Here is a 17,971-nt window from a genome sequence, read left to right as displayed (position 1 = left end):
ATTAAGCAAGCATTCATCAATTGTGACAAAAAAAAGCAGCAAGACAACAGCCTTCCCTGGAAGGAGGGACATTTTTACTTTAGACTAGAGTAGACAGTCAATTATTTTTTCTGTTGTTTTCAAATTTCTTCCTTCCTAAACCAAATACTAGTGAGTGGTGTAATCTAACAGTCTTAAATATATTTTTTAGGTGGAACATCTGGTGGCGGGGCCAGCTCGGACGTGATCGTGATCGACTCCGAGTCTGAGGAGTACTCTGTGGAGGATGCGGCGCCAGCGGACAATCAGACTGTGAGGAAGCAGGCAGTGGTGGTGGCGAGTACAGGTAAGCTGGATCATGGTACTATCTGACTCTTAGATAGCATATGATGTGTATCCAGTGCTGGCCCAGTGACAAATTACAATATGGTAATTACAGCAGGCTGGGACCGACAGACAGATAGAGGCAGAGAGAGAGGAAGACAGAAGGAGAGAGAGAGAGAGGGAGGGAGCCAGAGGGAGGGTGAGGAAGGGAGACAGAGAGAGAGAGACAGCGAGGTAGAGGGAGACACAGGGAGACAGAAAGAGGGAGACAGAGAGAGCGAGAGAGAGAGGGAAACAGACATATCGCCTGGGCCTGGTGCAGATGATACGGTTGCTGGTGTGGTTAACGGCTCAGAGGAAAAGTCACTCACTTCTGCCAGATCTCTTTCATATGAAAGAGCACCAAACCATAAGCGCCCCACCTTGCCCCTCCATGCAGACGCCCATGATACTGGCCTGAATAGATTTGTACTGCGCTGGCTAGTTGCTAGTTGTACTGTGACACAACTTCCTGCTGAATCATTTTGTGTTAATCATATTTTTAAAGAGCATTCGTTACAGATTATGTCTTTCTTTCTTCATATAGTTGGTAATACTAAAACTGCAAAACCGAGCAGGAGTATGCTGGCTGTACTGGCCCGGCAACGGAGGCTGGAGGCCACTGTTGCGCAATATCGCCGGCTGGTGGAAATGGAGGGGGACGACACGCACTCAAGTGCATCAAATGTTACATCTTCTGCATCCTCCTCCGTGACCCCACGTTCTGCCGGTAAGCGCAGTGCTCCAGCCAACCAGAGCCGTGCTGGAAGACGCCACCGCCGAGCAGCAAAGGCTGCACCTCCTCACAGTACTGTAAAGGCTCGCTTGCGCCGTGCACTCCGCAGAGTGTCCAACCTGGAGGCGGAGGTCAAGAAATGGGAGGAGTACAAAAAGGTGATGGAGGGCCTCCGCTTAGATCACGCCATGCTCCGGGAGGAGTACGATGCCCTGGCCCTAAGGCATGATGCCCTGGAGGCCAAAGTGAACAACCTGCATCCGTAGAGTGTCCCTTGCCCCTTTTTTAGAGACTTTTGGGGGGTGGGAATTGGGAGTTGGGTTTTTTGGGGACTTTTGATGGACTATTTATTTGGGGTTAGGGAGGGTCTTGCGGGAGATTATTTTGTTAGGGATATAAATATACTTTTTCAAACTTTATCTGAGCATACCTGTTTTTTTACTACTTTTGAGCCTGGTGGGTGGTGGTTTTGCAGTAAGTTCGTTTTACTGAACACTGTCATCGTGTTGGTTCACGTGTAATAGGCCAAATGTTTTCCGAAGTAAATGCCTGTCACAGAGTTTGTTAATTCAAGAGCCCTAGGACTTTACTGCTAGTACCACTGTCACTCTCTCGCCTCTCCGAATACTCCATTATACTACCTCCCATCCAAACGCTTATCTTACCTGTAATTTGTGTTTGAGGGCTGGCTCCAACTGGAATTCACAGTGTCCTAAGGCGTTCTGCAGCAGGGCCCCAACTGGAGTTTCCCGGCGTGGATTTTCTGCAAAACAAAAGCAATCAACATTAGAAATGTGGCAGCGGTGCTCACACAACCCAAAAACCTAGAAGCCCCACAGACAGCACCCCTGAGACAGGCAAGCGAGCAATAATAACGCCTAAACGTTCACGTGTAATAGGCCAAATGTTTTCCAAAGTAAATGCCTGTCACAGACTTTGTTAATTCAAGAGCCCTAGGACTTTACTGCTAGTACCACTGTCACTCTCTCGCCTCTCCGAACACTCCATTATACTACCTCCCATCCAAACGCTTATCTTACCTGTAATTTGTGTTTGAGGGCTGGCTCCACCTGGAATTCACAGTGTCCTAAGGCATTCTGCAGCAGGGCCCCAACTGGAGTTTCCCGGCGTGGATTTTCTGCAAAACAAAAGCAATCAACATTAGAAATGTAGCAGCGGTGCTCACACAACCCAAAAACCTAGAAGCCCCACAGACAGCACCCCTGAGACAGGCAAGCGAGCAATAATAACGCCTAAACGTTCACGTGTAATAGGCCAAATGTTTTCCAAAGTAAATGCCTGTTACAGACTTTGTTAATTCAAGAGCCCTAGGACTTTACTGCTAGTACCACTGTCACTCTCTCGCCTCTCCGAATACTCCATTATACTACCTCCCATCCAAACGCTTATCTTACCTGTAATTTGTGTTTGAGGGCTGGCTCCACCTGGAATTCACAGTGTCCTAAGGCGTTCTGCAGCAGGGCCCCAACTGGAGTTTCCCGGCGTGGATTTTCTGCAAAACAAAAGCAATCAACATTAGAAATGTGGCAGCGGTGCTCACACAACCCAAAAACCTAGAAGCCCCACAGACAGCACCCCTGAGACAGGCAAGCGAGCAATAATAACGCCTAAACGTTCACGTGTAATAGGCCAAATGTTTTCCAAAGTAAATGCCTGTCACAGACTTTGTTAATTCAAGAGCCCTAGGACTTTACTGCTAGTACCACTGTCACTCTCTCGCCTCTCCGAACACTCCATTATACTACCTCCCATCCAAACGCTTATCTTACCTGTAATTTGTGTTTGAGGGCTGGCTCCACCTGGAACTCACAGTGTCCTAAGGCGTTAGGGGACTCGTCAACGTAAGTTTCTTCATTGTGCAGAATCCAGGCATCAGCATTATGGGTAATGGATAGGGTGAGTCTGGAGGAGGAGGACTCAGGATAGACGACCAGGACTGAGTTCTTGTCAACTAACTGTTGTGAACCTGAGGAATGCTGCGGCATCAAAATCAAGACAGTTCTGTTGATGGGCTTGTTGTTTTATTGGTTGATTACAGTTTTGTTGGGAATGTGATGAAGCACTTGCTAAAGAAAGACAGACACACAGGAATAAAAGTGAATAAGGAGGACTAAATTTACAATTAATGAATGATTGACTCGTTTTCAGAACTCGCTGTCAGGGAAGCAGAACTCGTCCTCATACTCTGCTAAATCATCATTCGGGGTTACTTCTAGTAACTGAGGAGAACTTTCCTCAGGTAGGTCGGTGTCCTCTTCTTCCTGCGTGGATTCTCGTACTCTGTAATCTGGTGGTATGAAGTGCTGGTTCATCTTTATCAAGGTGAGCCGCTCCACATTTGCGGGCAAGAGGCGGGACCTTTTGGAAGTCACAATGCCACCAGCAGAACTAAAAACACGTTCTGAGGACACGCTTGCGAGTGGGCAAGACAAGTAATTGATAGCCAGGTTGGTGAGCTCTCGCCATATTTTTCTTTTCCCATGCCAATACGCCAATGGGTCCTCAGTAATATTGACCTCTGTTGAGTCATCCAGATAGGCCTGCACCATTGAAAGAATGTCCTCCCGGATTCCTGTACTTTGCACTTCTGTGTCCTTTCTGGGACAAGGAAACCCTAGCTCACTTAGCCAATCCGCTTCAGACATATCGCCTGGGCCTGGTGCAGATGATACGGTTGCTGGTGTGGTTAACGGCTCAGAGGAAAAGACACTCACTTCTGCCACAGGCACAGATGCAGAAGTGCTTTTTTGGGACGCCTGATGGCCTGCTGATTCACTAGTAGTACTGTCTTCTCCTACAGTTTCCTTCCGCTCTCTTTCAAAACGAATGGCTGACTGAGCTAGCCAACCTTTGTACTCTGTAACATCCGATGTTTCAAAAGGAATTATTACTTTGCCAAACAATGGCTATTTGTAACGTGGATCCAAAATAGTAGCACAAATGTAGTGCTGTTGTTTCTTGATTTTTACAAGCCGTTCATTGCTAACTAGGCGTTGTAATAATCTCTGCGCCAACTCATGTGCTTCGTTCTTTCCAACGTCCTTTAATTGTGAAGACACCACCTTGACTTGGTGCTCGAGCTTCAGCAACAATGGGATAGCTTTGCTCAAAGAACAGTCCTCCCTGCTGACGTCACGCGTGAAGACCTCAAAAGGACGAAGCATGTCTGTCAGGCTTTTAACTAGCTGCCATTGCTCCACCGCTAGCATCATTTCTGTTGTATCACCACCCAGGTTGTAGAAATACTCATTGACTACTGGAAACAGCTCATGCAGACGCTCAAGCATGTAGAAGGTTGAGTTCCAACGTGTTGCCACCTCCTGGATAAGTGCTTTCACTGGCATTCTACGATCATTTTGCTTGCGCCTCAGCTCCTTCCGGACCTTAAAAGAATGGTTGAAATGTGTGCATATTCTTCTGCAGATGGTCAGTGTTTTGTCGACTGCAAGTTCTTTTTTCAAAAAATTTTGCACAACAAGGTTGATACAGTGCGCCAAACACGGCACTCTGAAATAGAAACCGTCCTCCATGGCCCTAACTACATTGCTGCCATTATCTGTAGAAACATAACCAACCTTGCAATTTCTTGGGGGCAGCCATTGCGAGACCTTTTTGTTAAAGTCAGCCAAAATGTTGACTGCAGTATGACTTTTCTCCATGCCAAACATGGCTAATGTTGCATGTTTACGAGCACCCTTAAAAATCTCGACCAAGTCACCACCTGCATTTATCTGTTTTATAACCCCTGAAAAAGAGACCCAGTGTGCAGTGATGCACATGTAATCAAGGGCTTGGCAACTGGTCCACATGTCTGTTGTCAGGTGTATAGTGTGAACAGCACTCTTCTGCAAAGCTGCCCCCACCAACTCAAGCACCTCTTTATGTAGTGCTGGAACAGCAACCCTGGCAAAATAGAACCGGCTAGGAACCTTCCATTTAGGGGCCAGTGTTGCCACGAGTTCAAGGAAACCCACACCTTCGACAAACGAAAAAGGGAGAAGGTCCACCGCTAGCATTTTAGCCAGCTTAGTGTTATACAGGCGTACAGTTGGGTGGTTGCGTTGAAATTGCACATCTGAGGAGAACATGGCTGAAATGGTGCACTGGACAAATTTACGGGATGATGCTGATGCCTTCTTCGACCCACTTCTGATCAGTGTTGACATTTTCTGCATTGGTGTGTCTCCCAGACTCTCAGTGTGCCTTCTATGTGTTCCGGAGGGTGTGGTGCTGCCAGGGGTACTGGGTGCAACCGGACACATGTCTGACGCTTCTTCTACCTCCCCGTCATCTTCAGATGAAACACCTAGTATGGGTATATTTTGGCCACTTGCCCTTTGGGATCGCTTTCCCTTGACGTTTGCTAGGTGCGGAAACCATTCGACAGCGTGCTTTCTTTCAAGATGACCTATCTGGCCTCCGGTTCCATAGTTGGTACCAGTCTTACCACGGCTAACGCTAGTCTTACAAATGCAACAAACGGCTATGTTATCATACTTTTCATGGACACTAAAAAAGTTCCAAACTGGGGACTGGAAACTTCTGGTTTTGCCGCACGAGGTGATACTGCTGCCAATGCCAGATGAAGCAGTGGTGGATGAGCCTTGCAGACATCTACTGGGTTGTGCAATTATTGCAGCAACCTTACTTGAGGGAGTCGAGCTGGATGGAGTCCCCCTCTGGGGAGAAAATATGGGAGCTGTAGGTTTTGTTGAACTTGTTGTACTACTTGACTGCGTTGGTGGTGCTACCAGTGGCACGTCGCCAGGGTCACGCTCAGCATGACGTCGGGATAGGGTATTTGCAATACAGGAACCCTATGTGAAGGGTCCGGAGACCTGGTGGGTGTTGTGTGGTTACTGCTTACTAAGTCAGTGTGTACCAAAAATGTAAGAAAGAAAAATTTCTTTCTAGAGTCCCCTCACTCACCGGGGTTGCCCCACGGTGACATGCTTCATCATTGGGGCCATCCCAGTTCTCTACGAAAAGGGGCGTGCTGCGACAAGGCGACTACGCTGGAGCACTGGTTTTGTGAGATGACTATGTGTGGTGCTAGTGTGGTGATGGTGGAGTGGGTGTGAAATTAAAAATACCGTGCTAGTGGGCCTCAACAATTTATTTTGCTCCTAGTGTGGTATAAAAATTAAAAATTAAAAAGGGGTAACACTGTGTTCTAACTTTTACTGAGCTAGATCAGTGTTAAGGTCGACATGTTTCAAGCTCCCCCAAGCTCTTCCTCAGGACCATACAGGGTCCAGCCCTGTATTGCCACTCCTGTTTTCATTTGAAAAAATATAATAATAAATACTAATTATTTATATTAATAATAAACGCTGTTGATAAAAAAACATGCGTGTAGTTGTACATACGGTTGGTATTGTACTCGTAATGATAAACGAGTGTTTTTTAACACCCCATGGTCTTAGGCAAGGGCAGGAACGCCTCGTGGAAACATTGTTCCTATCGGCAGACCCGCTCGGTAATACCTGATGCTTCCTCACCCGACCGCTGAGTATGCGGTCGGGTGAGGAAGCATCAGGTATTACCGAGCGGGTCTGCCGATAGGAACAATGTTTCCACGAGGCGTTCCTGCCCTTGCCTAAGACCATGGGGTGTTAAAAAACACTCGTTTATCATTACGAGTACAATACCAACCGTATGTACAACTACACGCATGTTTTTTTATCAACAGCGTTTATTATTAATATAAATAATTAGTATTTATTATTATATTTTTTCAATTGAAAACAGGAGTGGCAATACAGGGCTGGACCCTGTATGGTCCTGAGGAAGAGCTTGGGGGAGCTTGAAACATGTCGACCTTAACACTGATCTAGCTCAGTAAAAGTTAGAACACAGTGTTACCCCTTTTTAATTTTTAATTTTTATACCACACTAGGAGCAAAATAAATTGTTGAGGCCCACTAGCACGGTATTTTTAATTTCACACCCACTCCACCATCACCACACTAGCACCACACATAGTCATCTCACAAAACCAGTGCTCCAGCGTAGTCGCCTTGTCGCAGCACGCCCCTTTTCGTAGAGAACTGGGATGGCCCCAATGATGAAGCATGTCACCGTGGGGCAACCCCGGTGAGTGAGGGGACTCTAGAAAGAAATTTTTCTTTCTTACATTTTTGGTACACACTGACTTAGTAAGCAGTAACCACACAACACCCACCAGGTCTCCGGACCCTTCACATAGGGTTCCTGTATTGCAAATACTGACTGGAGGCCGACCTGGTTGGGTTTAACCTCCTTCTCCCTCTATTTTTTGTTTATGTCGGGATAGGGTATAAATGTCTGTCTGCTGCATGGCCGGTGTGGCTGGACTGACATGTGTGATGACTAGGTCATTGCTGTCATCCTGTCCAACAACATCAGAATGCACCACTTCATCAAGTCCGATGTTCGGATCCATAAGTATGAGCTTTCCGGGGCCCTTCCTTTTAACATTTGATACCTTTCGCAGCTCATGTCGTGCCTCCCTCTCAGACGTCAGAGATGGTTGCCAATCTAGATCCAGATCATCATCTGATGGAGTGGGGCTTGAAGAGGAACTTCTACACACCCTCCTTGATCTTTTCCTTGCTGGGGAGCTGGGACAAAATGAATCATCAGGAGGAGTGGCTTCGTCTTCCTGACATGATACCCCGGCTCCAAAGTCAATTTCCTCCTGTGCCCCTACTTCTGGAAGAACAACCATTGTGGGCACTTGCACCGCTCCATGCGCCGCTACATGGGCATCTTCACTGACCTCTACTTGCAAGTCTCCATGGACCTCTCCTTCTCGGTCTTCTCCTTCTCGGCCTTCTCCTTCTCGGCCTTCTCCTTCTCGGCCTTCTCCTTCTCGGCCTTCTCCTTCTCCTTCTCGGCCTTCTCCTTCTCCTTCTCGGCCTTCTCCTTCTCGGCCAGCTCCTTCTCGGCCAGCTCCTTCTCGGCCAGCTCCTTCACAGCCAGCTCCTTCACAGCCAGCTCCTTCTCGGACAGCTCCTTCTCGGACAGCTCCTTCTCGGACAGCTCCTTGCGCATGTACTTCTGCTTGTACTAGTAGCCCATGCAGTTGTTGTTGCGGCTTTGGTTGTTGAATAGTACTTGTGAGATGAGTTACAACCTGTGTTGATGGTGTGCTGCTACTTTCTTGCGATGAACCAACATCACTGGTCGTTGGTGATTCAACAACTAAACAGGCTACCTGTGCAGCACTCATGGTGGGCATTTGGTTTTTTTGTTGTTTTCCCCCCAAAAATGTATTGGTTGAGCCACCAGTCTCCTTGGTAAGTGGTGCCACTTGCTTCTTCTTCTCCTTAGTAGAGACATCTTTCTTGCAAGAGGACCTACAGGCACCTCTTTTTGGAGCCATCTTCTTCAGATGTCGGAACAACAGGCCGTAGCAGGACTTCTTCATGGCACTGATGCTCAACGATGATGCGGAGTTTTGTGCACCTAAAAGCAAACGAAGACAGAGGAACATCAGTAAATATATGTTGCATATGTAGCGCTTCAATAAACAGTTTGCAAGTAGGCATTTATGAATACACTTGTGCACACCACACAATATGGAAATTTCAAAATTAGGATTTGCTAAATTTTTGGGAAACAGGAATTTAACATTGATCCAAGAGAGCACACACAGAGAGGGTTGTACTTTCATGTACCCCTGACTCCGCCTGGGCACAATGGGTGAAAGCAAGGCACAATGGGTGCAGGCCTATGTCTCAAAGCTCACTGCCTGCCTTCAAAATGGCCGCTTGACCCCCCCATCCACATGGCCAGGACCATGCCTCAAAATGGCCACCAGCAACATAGCCAGCCCCCAACCCCTACTCCAAAAAGTGAAAAAACACAACACAAATCAAATCACCACAATCCAATGCCATCCATCAAGTTTCAGAAGGCTTATGCTGCCTGCTGGTGGTTTTCCGGTGCAAAATTGCAATTTTTACAATTTCGCGAGTGCGAGATTGTTGCTTCACGGCGCGAACGTGGCGAAAAACCAGCAAAATCCGCTAACAGACCGATTCTGGGCCCCCTGGGCATAATGGATGACATCAGAGCACACTGGGTGCAGGCCTATGGCACAAAGCACACAAACTGGCTTAAAAATGGCCCCTAGACCCCCACCCACACGGGACCAGGCAATAAAATGGCCCCCACCCACATAGCAAGCCCCCAACACCACCCCAAAAAGTCGTAAAACACACAAAGATCACCACAATCCAATGCCATCCATGCCCTGGCCAGAATCATGTTAAAAAAAAATTCAACAAAACAGTTGTATCATGCATGCACCCATAACTAAGCCTGGTGGTTTTCAATTCATGTGCAGAATTGTAATTTTTACAATTTCGCGAGTGCGAGATTGTTGCTGCGCGGGACACGAGCAGTGCGAACACAAGCAAAAACATCCTCAGCTCGCGAACTTGCAGATTTTCCCCCCCAAAAAGTCGAAAAAAAAGCAACACACACAAAAATCACCACAAACAAACAACATCAACTTACTTGTTTGTGAAATCAAATTTCGAATCCAAAAGTAATCCAAAAGGCCTCAAATCCAAATATCCAGCAGCAACCACAAAAAGTAATCCTTCCCAGTCAAGATCGAAATCAAAGTGGCCAGGAAATGGAGGAGCTTGCTGGACAGGAACAGGAAGTTGGAGACTGGGGCACTTCCTTCACCCCACCCCTATGGGAGGAGCTTGCTGGACAGGAACAGGAAGTTGGAGACTGGGCCACTTCCTTTACCCCTCCCCTTGTAATTTTTGTACTTTCGCGAGTGCGAGATTGTTGCGAGATTGACCGCGAGCAGTGCGAACACAAACAAAAAATCCGCTTCGCGCGGATTTGCGTATTCTCGCCACATCCGCGAGAGTTCGCGGATTGCGGATTCTCCGAAAATACAAAAAATCTGCGAGCGTAACGGATTTTACGCCCATGCTTAATAACAACCCTGAGGGGGATATCACTCAAGAGCATACTGACGTTTGAGGGTATAGGGTTTTTTTTTCCCATCGCTCCATCTCCCTTTGATTGGCCGTCTGACTGAGTTCAGCAATCCCTTCCATCCTCCCATGCCCGAGCGGCTAGCGTGGTCCACCTCTGCCCGCTATCATTGTACCCACACCATCAGTTACTGGCATTACATACTCCTCCACATTGTGCTATGCGGTGCCCTCCATACCATGCATACTCCTCCTTTTGACATTTATCTCTAATCATTGTGTACTGTACTCACCCTGTGAACCAAATGGCTATGCTGCTTATGATTTTGTACTGCTATATATTGTCATTGCTCACTGTTGCAAATGCTATCTTGATGTCTCGAAGCTCCATACCCATGTATGTTGTAGTTCTGACCTGTTTTGTATGTTACAAACTCAATAAACAGATTAAAAAAAAAAAAAAGGTTTTAAGCTGCCCTTGTGCCAAGCAAGGGGACTCAGGGCAATGCAAAACCTAGAATGAGATTTTCCAAGCCATGCAAGGCCACTTTGCGCGGTCCTGCATGGCATGGTAAATCTGGAGTAACGCAAGGCAACGCAAGTCACTGCCTTGCCTTACTATGCATGGTGGCGGTGCTACATCGCTGGAGCATGAGTGTTCCCACTCATCCACCCATGTATTCTGAAGCATTCCCATATTTATCAACACTGGTAGACTTGGTAATGCAATTAAATGATGTGAAATATCTTTTCATGCCCTCATTTATTTTCTCTTTCTAGGTGTGCAGCATTCTGCAGCACACTTAGAAAGAGGAACATGCTTCTAAGGATTGTTTTTTTGCACTGAGGTGACCCTTCCAGCACAAATACAACCCTTTCGGTAATGCAGGCACCCTTGCTGCATAGCTCACAGGTACCTGTATTGGTGCTAGGCTGCAGATTGTGAGCCAGAACTGGCAGAGAACAGGAATGTGCCATATCTTGATAGATATGGCGTTTCCCTGCCCTCTTCCTTTTCACGCAGTGTAGAGTAGCAAGTTGCCTTGCTACATTACTTGAAAACATTGTAAATCCGACCCACAACTCATTAAACTTGACTATTGCTTTACTTTGAAAATTCTTTAGGGGTCACCTGGTGGCCTCAGAGTGCTCTCCTCACACATGCAACAATATATGAACATCCGACTAATGCTTTAGAAATCATTCACAAACCTGAAGGAAACTTGTGATGCATCACTTGCACACGTGTAGCAAGCATTGGCAAGGCCAATACATTTGGCTTTTAAATATATGGAATTGCTTCAGTTTCTTGATCAGTTGCTCTGTTTGAGTGTACCAATGACTGAGCACCTTTCAGTATGCTGGTCTGTGTGGGCATGGATTCCTTTTGATGTTCTGCTCTGCTTCCTCATATTAACATTGGCATAATCGACGTAGGTGTGCATAAGTGCTGGTATGTCTTCCTGTGAGTGCTTGACGATTTGTTTGTCTGGCTATGTGTGCCTTAGTGTATAAGGGCACCTCCTTTTCAATTCGTATTGGCACATTGACTCATGTCTGTTTACGAATAATGCTAAACTTGCCCTCTTTTTCAATAGTTAGCTCAATGACTCTAAAGGGAGGACTGAGGTCACTAGTTCTCTTGTGCTTCCTGTTTCATTAGTTAAGTTTGAATACTCAGTGAAACTATGGCACATGCTTACTAAAGTTTTGTGCTGGAGATCATGTAATGCAAAGCCATGTAAAGTGGCACAATGCAGCACAAATAGCACGTATGTCTGCAAAAACTATTTTGAGGGGCCATGTCTCAATCATGACAATGTTAAACCATAGGTTTCTGTGGCAAAGTCAAACGTACCATAGGAGTGTATCTGGTTTTGCAACAAACTCCAATGTCAAGTAAAATGAGGTGCATACAAGGTGTCAAGATGCATATTACTTTATATACCGGGCACTTTATATGTTGACCTCTGTGCTGTGCTGTTGTGTGGTACAGTAGTGTGTTACAGTAGAAGGGTAAACCCATTAAAGTCACTGGGATCTGGGTGTAATGTGATACAATAGGAGAGGGGTCCCAGTACATAGTTTTAAATCAAAAAGAAAGAAACATACATAGGCATATAAATACACAAATACAAAAATAATAGAAAAATATTAACTTAAATGAACACACTGTTGTTTAATCACAATGTGTATAGAGATACTTTATACCATAAAACTACTACATTTCTTATTGGAATAACATTGGTGCCCCAAGAAGTGAAAGAGTAAGAAAGGTGAGTGTGAGAGGAAGGTTCGTGCAAGCTTCAGATAAATACACAATGCTGCTCATTAGCTAAAGGTTTATAGACTAATCGGCGCTAGCTTCAACACAGAGCCAGCATAACAAGAGAAGAACAGCCAATGTTCGAAACACATTTCAGCGAAACCATGCTGCATGCGCATTATACAAATATCCTCAGTATGGATGGCGCAAGCTGGTAGGGGGATAGGCTGTCGACGTTTCGACCCCAAATATAACGTTAGGTGTCCATGAAACCTTAAAACGGGGTCTTCATCAGGACGGTTGTGGCGTGGGTGAGGAGGGCTCTGGTTACCTAAAAGAATGGAATAAAGTGAGTGGCTGAGTCTAAAGAAAGAAAAGTGCATTTAAAATACAGCGAGTGCCAGGTGGCGTTTACCGTGAAAGAGCAATCAAGGGTTGGGCCGCCCGACTCCAATCCGGGGGGAATCAAAAGAAAATTCTGCAAAATATTAAAGCAACAGGTGGCAAGTATAAGCTCCAGAAAAAAAACTTTATCTGGTGCAAAGCAAATGATGTTTAAAACAGATAGCGGTAGTAAATATACACTCACTAAGATCAAGGCTGAGTCGTGATCCTCAACGTTGGATTTAAGGTACAAATGCCTGCTGCCACGTGGGTCAGTGGTTACTAGAGAAAGTGAACAAAACACATAGGAAATACCATAAATACTAGCGTGGGGGAATCAGTATAAAAATATGTTAAAAAAACACCCTGTGCGCTCACTTGGGTCAACAGGGTGGTTATATCTTCAAAGGCATACTCGGGAAAAAGCCGCTGTCTGAAGTCGGCGAGGTCTGAAAGGAAACAAACAGACGGAGCACACCACATTAGGTGTGCGATAGATCCTTCGTAAAAGAAATGTCAAAAGGCACTACGCCTAACCAGATCTGTTAAGCAGGAGGGGTAAATACCTGATATTGAGGCCGCCAGAGTTGCCTACGGGGGTCCCGGAGGGATGAATGCACTGTCACCCGGGAAAGGAAGCATGATGTTATTTATGACGTTGGCGGCACGCATGCACGTTTGACTAATGCGTAATGCGTATGCGGCCATGGTAGACAGACTCAGAAAGGGGTCGTAGTGTACAGAGGCTGAAGTATTTGGATTATGTAATATAGATGGCTGGAAGTCTCAAATATGTTGCAAAGCAAAACCACTATAATACTGGCATTAGAGACTATGCTTTGGGGCGCACACTTTACCACAAGGGTGATAGCGTCCCTAATTTCAACAATAGCGTACCATGTCATGAATGCTGTACAGCCTCACAAATCAAGAAGGCTAAATCAACAATGACGCCTGACCATCTATAGTGTAATACAACGAGACATTGTTATACATCTGGCGCTTTCAAAAAAATGGGGTGCGCACCTCTCTGACATGAGGGTCAAGGAGTCCCTTGGTTTGGAAAGGCTCCAATGCAGTAAATGAAAAAGCGGGGCACTCACCTCTCAGGCACGAGGGTGAAAGGCTCCCCTACATTAGTTATCACGTACATCAAACTCCCAGTATTTGGCGTATGTTAGCAATCAGATACACATTTAGCAACACAAGACGTCAATATCGGTCAGATAATTACCTCTCAGACATGAGGGTGCCATCATTAAAAAACTATTTTCAACAATATAATAATATCTAGATGTCATGCCCATAGGGGAAATAATAATGTTATATGTTGGCTGTCCAGGTATAAATGCTAGCAGGAAGTCCGGGAAGGACATTCAGTAATGGGTCAGGGTACTACCTGTCTAGTGTTGCTAGTTGGGCATGGCTACTGTCCAATTTGTTCAATCCATTGTGGATGGAGTCGAAAAGGGCCATCCATTTGCATTCACGAATGTTCAAAATCATACTTATGTCACCTCCCCTTGGACCCAGAGTTACTTTTTTCAAGACAATCCATTTCAGACTGGCAGGGTTATGACTAAGCCTTTTACAGTGTTCCACCAGCGGGGCGCCTGGTACCTCGCAATGTATCCGACTACAGTGTTGCATAATCCTTGTTTTAACTTTTTGCTGCGTCTGACCTACATATAGCAGGTCGCATGGACACGGAATCACGTATATAACGTTCGTGGTATTACAATTTGTGTATGATTTGAGAGCAACCTTGCGTAGGTTGTGTATACATTCTTTGGTTTGTTAACCCAAGTGAGCGCACAGGGTGGTTATTTTACATAATTTTATACTGATTCACCCACGCTAGTATGTATGGTATTTCCTCCGTGTTTTGTTCACTTTCCCTAGTACCCACTGACCCACTCGGCAGCAGGCATTTGTGCCTTGAATACAACGTTTAGGATCACGACTCAGCCTTGATCTTAGTGAGTGTATATTTACTATCGCTAGCTATTTTAAACATCATTTGCTTTGCACCAGATAAAGTTTTTTCTGGAGCTTATACTTGCCCCCTGTAGCTTTAATATATTGCAGAATTTTCTTTTGATTCTCCCCGGATTGGAGCCGGACGGCCCAACCCTTGATTGCTTTTTCACGGTAAATGCCACCTGGCACTCGCTGTATTTTAAATTCACTTTGCTTTCTTTAGACTCAGCCACTCACGTTATTCCATTCTTTTAGGTAACCAGGCCCCTCCTCACCCACACCACCACCGTCCTGATGAAGACCCCGTTTTAAGGTTTCATGGACACCTAATGTTACATTTGGGGTCGACACGTCGACAGCCTATCCCCCTACCAGCTTGCACCACCCATACTGAGGATATTTGTATAATGCGCATGCAGCATGGTTTCGCTGAAATGTGTTTCGAACATTGGCTGTTCTTTTCTTGTTATGCTGGCTCTGTGTTGAAGCTAGTGCTGATTAGTCTATAAACCTTTAGCTAATGAGCAGCATTGTGTATTTATCTGAACCTTGCACGAACCTTCCTCTCACATTCACCTTTCTTACTCTTTCACTTCTTGGGGCACCAATGTTATTCCAATAAGAAATGTAGTAGTTGTATGATATAAAGTATCTCTATACACATTGTGATTAAACAACAGTGTGTTCAACTAAGTTAATATTTTTCTATTATTTTTGTATCTGTGTATTTATATGCCAACGTATGTTTGTTTCTTTTTGATTTAATACTATGTACTGGGACCCCTCTCCTATTGTATTGTGTGGTACAGCAGGGCATGCTTAGAGTCTCCATTTTAGTTTTATGCTTTGGCTTGACATTGATTTCAAATGGTGAATTTTACAAGCTTTGCACTTACACAATAATGTATAGAAATGCTATTCTACATGCAGTTCATTTCTAAGTAAGCTTTATTATCATGTTATTCGTACACTCTGTACAAATCTAGGCACATAGAACATGATGCCCTTGTATCCGATTGTTCGGATTGAGCCAGCTTTAAGGCTTCAGACAAACCAATGCATCAGCTATGCACCTTTGACACAGTGTGATGTGAACAGTGCTTTTATTATGTAAATGGCCTCTGCGTTACATTTGTCAGAGAAGCACTTCTACTGGGATTGTCCTGGAACGCAATGCAATGTGACTGAGATGCAGTTCTGCTGACTTAAACCTCTATGCTGCAAAGGACGATAGCCCGCTGTACAAAGGCCTGCTTCTTGACTCATCATACTCAAGTAGGGGGGGCTAGGCTAACCCTATGGATCTGGTCGAGGGTTTTCCCACTTCGCTCTCGATAGTATAGATAGTGTTAGATAGGAGTATAATCATATAGTAATGTTATAATGGTTGAACCGTTTATCTTTCTTGACATTCTTGTAATGCAGATTACAATGCTTTGTTTCTCCTGCTTAATAGTTGCTGTGTACTCTTTCTATACAAGAATACAATTGTTTCAATAAACGATTGGAAAGTCAATATGTGTCTTTCTTGTGTTTACCTTGGGCATGCAACAGTAAAAATTAAAGGGTAGATATGTTTCCATGTGCTCCTTGAGGAATAAAGAGTGGTCATGTTTGAGATTGCTGATACCATCTAGTAACCTGGCAAGATTAGGGGTAAGAGGCTCACATAGGAATCGGTGAGCTTGCTAGGAACCAGGCCACAATTTCCTGGTGATAGGTGTGAACCAGGTACCATCTTCTGAAGTTCATTTTGTCCGGATGCACAGTCCTCCTTAATTCATAGGAACCTTGGGCATATTTACTAACATTTCACGCAATACACGGCAGCAAACAAAGTTGCCTCAAATGGAGAAGGCTGAAATGCACCACATCTACAAATATATGGTACACTGCTGCTTCCTCCTTATGCTGAGGGAAGCAGAATATGCCTCTCTGGAGCTCCCATTTACAGCTTTGAAATAAATAGCCAACCCTGTGTCGGTCAACAGGAATAATTGAAATTTGAAAAGATCGCCTGAAAGGCACACATCCAAAGTGCGTTGTTTTCCTGTGCTTCTTGCCTCATTTCCTGCAACACTTAGCACGTTGACTACACTGGGTAAACAAGCAAGTATTTTTGGAGCAACTGTCCATGTAAATGGAGAAGTGTCGGCTGTAGTCATGCTGTGTTATAGTTCTGTGAATGAGTGTGGCCTATGCCTTAGATGTTATTATCCTGTTTCGTGTTCTGAGATCATGGAGTCATGGCATCTGGCAACTTCCGTTTTGTCAGATTTTTTTTGACACTGGCTTGTTCTATAAAAATGATTTCTTATCTCACTGTGCCATTTCTTAAAATCTGAGGACTGTGTAGCTTTTGTTTCCAATATTCTGTAAATACAACCTTAGCTCAGGCCAAAGCATTTATATCAATAACTTCATAGGAAAATAATAAATGTGCCATAGGTTTTCACAAGAGGAAGCAACTCATGAAAACAGTGAAAGAATTATGTGTTGGATTAATGAATGAGGGGGTTGTAATATAAGAGGTGCAACATGCTCCTCTCCCTCTGTGTACAGGTGCATCAACTCAAAGAGTGAATTTACTCTGGAGTTATCATTTGTTTGAGATTAAAATCCTAATACATTTTTGAAGAACAAATACATTAAGATAAAAGCATATTTAAAATTAACGACAGAAAATTTGCTTTTTGCGAAAGAAACATTTGGATTTAGGTAAGACCACTTGAGCATTGCAGGAGTTTCAGCGGACGGCTGTGACTACAGTCTGGGGGCTGAAGCTGCACAACACTGCTACAGAATCTCACTGCTGCACCCAACACCATCCCAGACCTTGTGTTTTCTGGTAACAAAGCTGCACTCTGGCGGCAGGGCACCAAAAGGGAGGGACAGGAGGGCTCTTTCCCTGGACAAAGTACAAACACTTATATGGCCAAACTATGTCCTACCAAAACAGCCTTGATAACAAAATGTGCCCCCCTTTTTAGACAGAATGATTGCTTCTGCGAAGAAGGGCAGCACCTTGTACCATTATTACAAATACCGAAATGTCCACCAACTACAAAGAAAGCCCCAACCCATTCTGCCACCCTCCCTAACCACTGACAGATCCCTCTTTTAACCACTGGCATTAAAGTTTGTTTGTGGCAAGTCCTTACGGTCCTGCCAGAGGCATCCCATAACCACCCGACCTCCTGTTCCCAGCACCAGGCACACGGTATTAAACTACAGCCACCTACTCATCCATTGCCAAACAGGTCACCGCTGCGATGGTAAGTACAACAGTTCAGCCGC

Source organism: Lissotriton helveticus, chromosome 3_1, assembly GCF_964261635.1.
Source record: "Lissotriton helveticus chromosome 3_1, aLisHel1.1, whole genome shotgun sequence".
NCBI classification, from domain to species: Eukaryota; Metazoa; Chordata; class Amphibia; order Caudata; family Salamandridae; genus Lissotriton; species Lissotriton helveticus.
The sequence above is the reverse complement of the archived record's forward strand: the minus strand, read 5'-3'. Positions refer to the sequence as shown.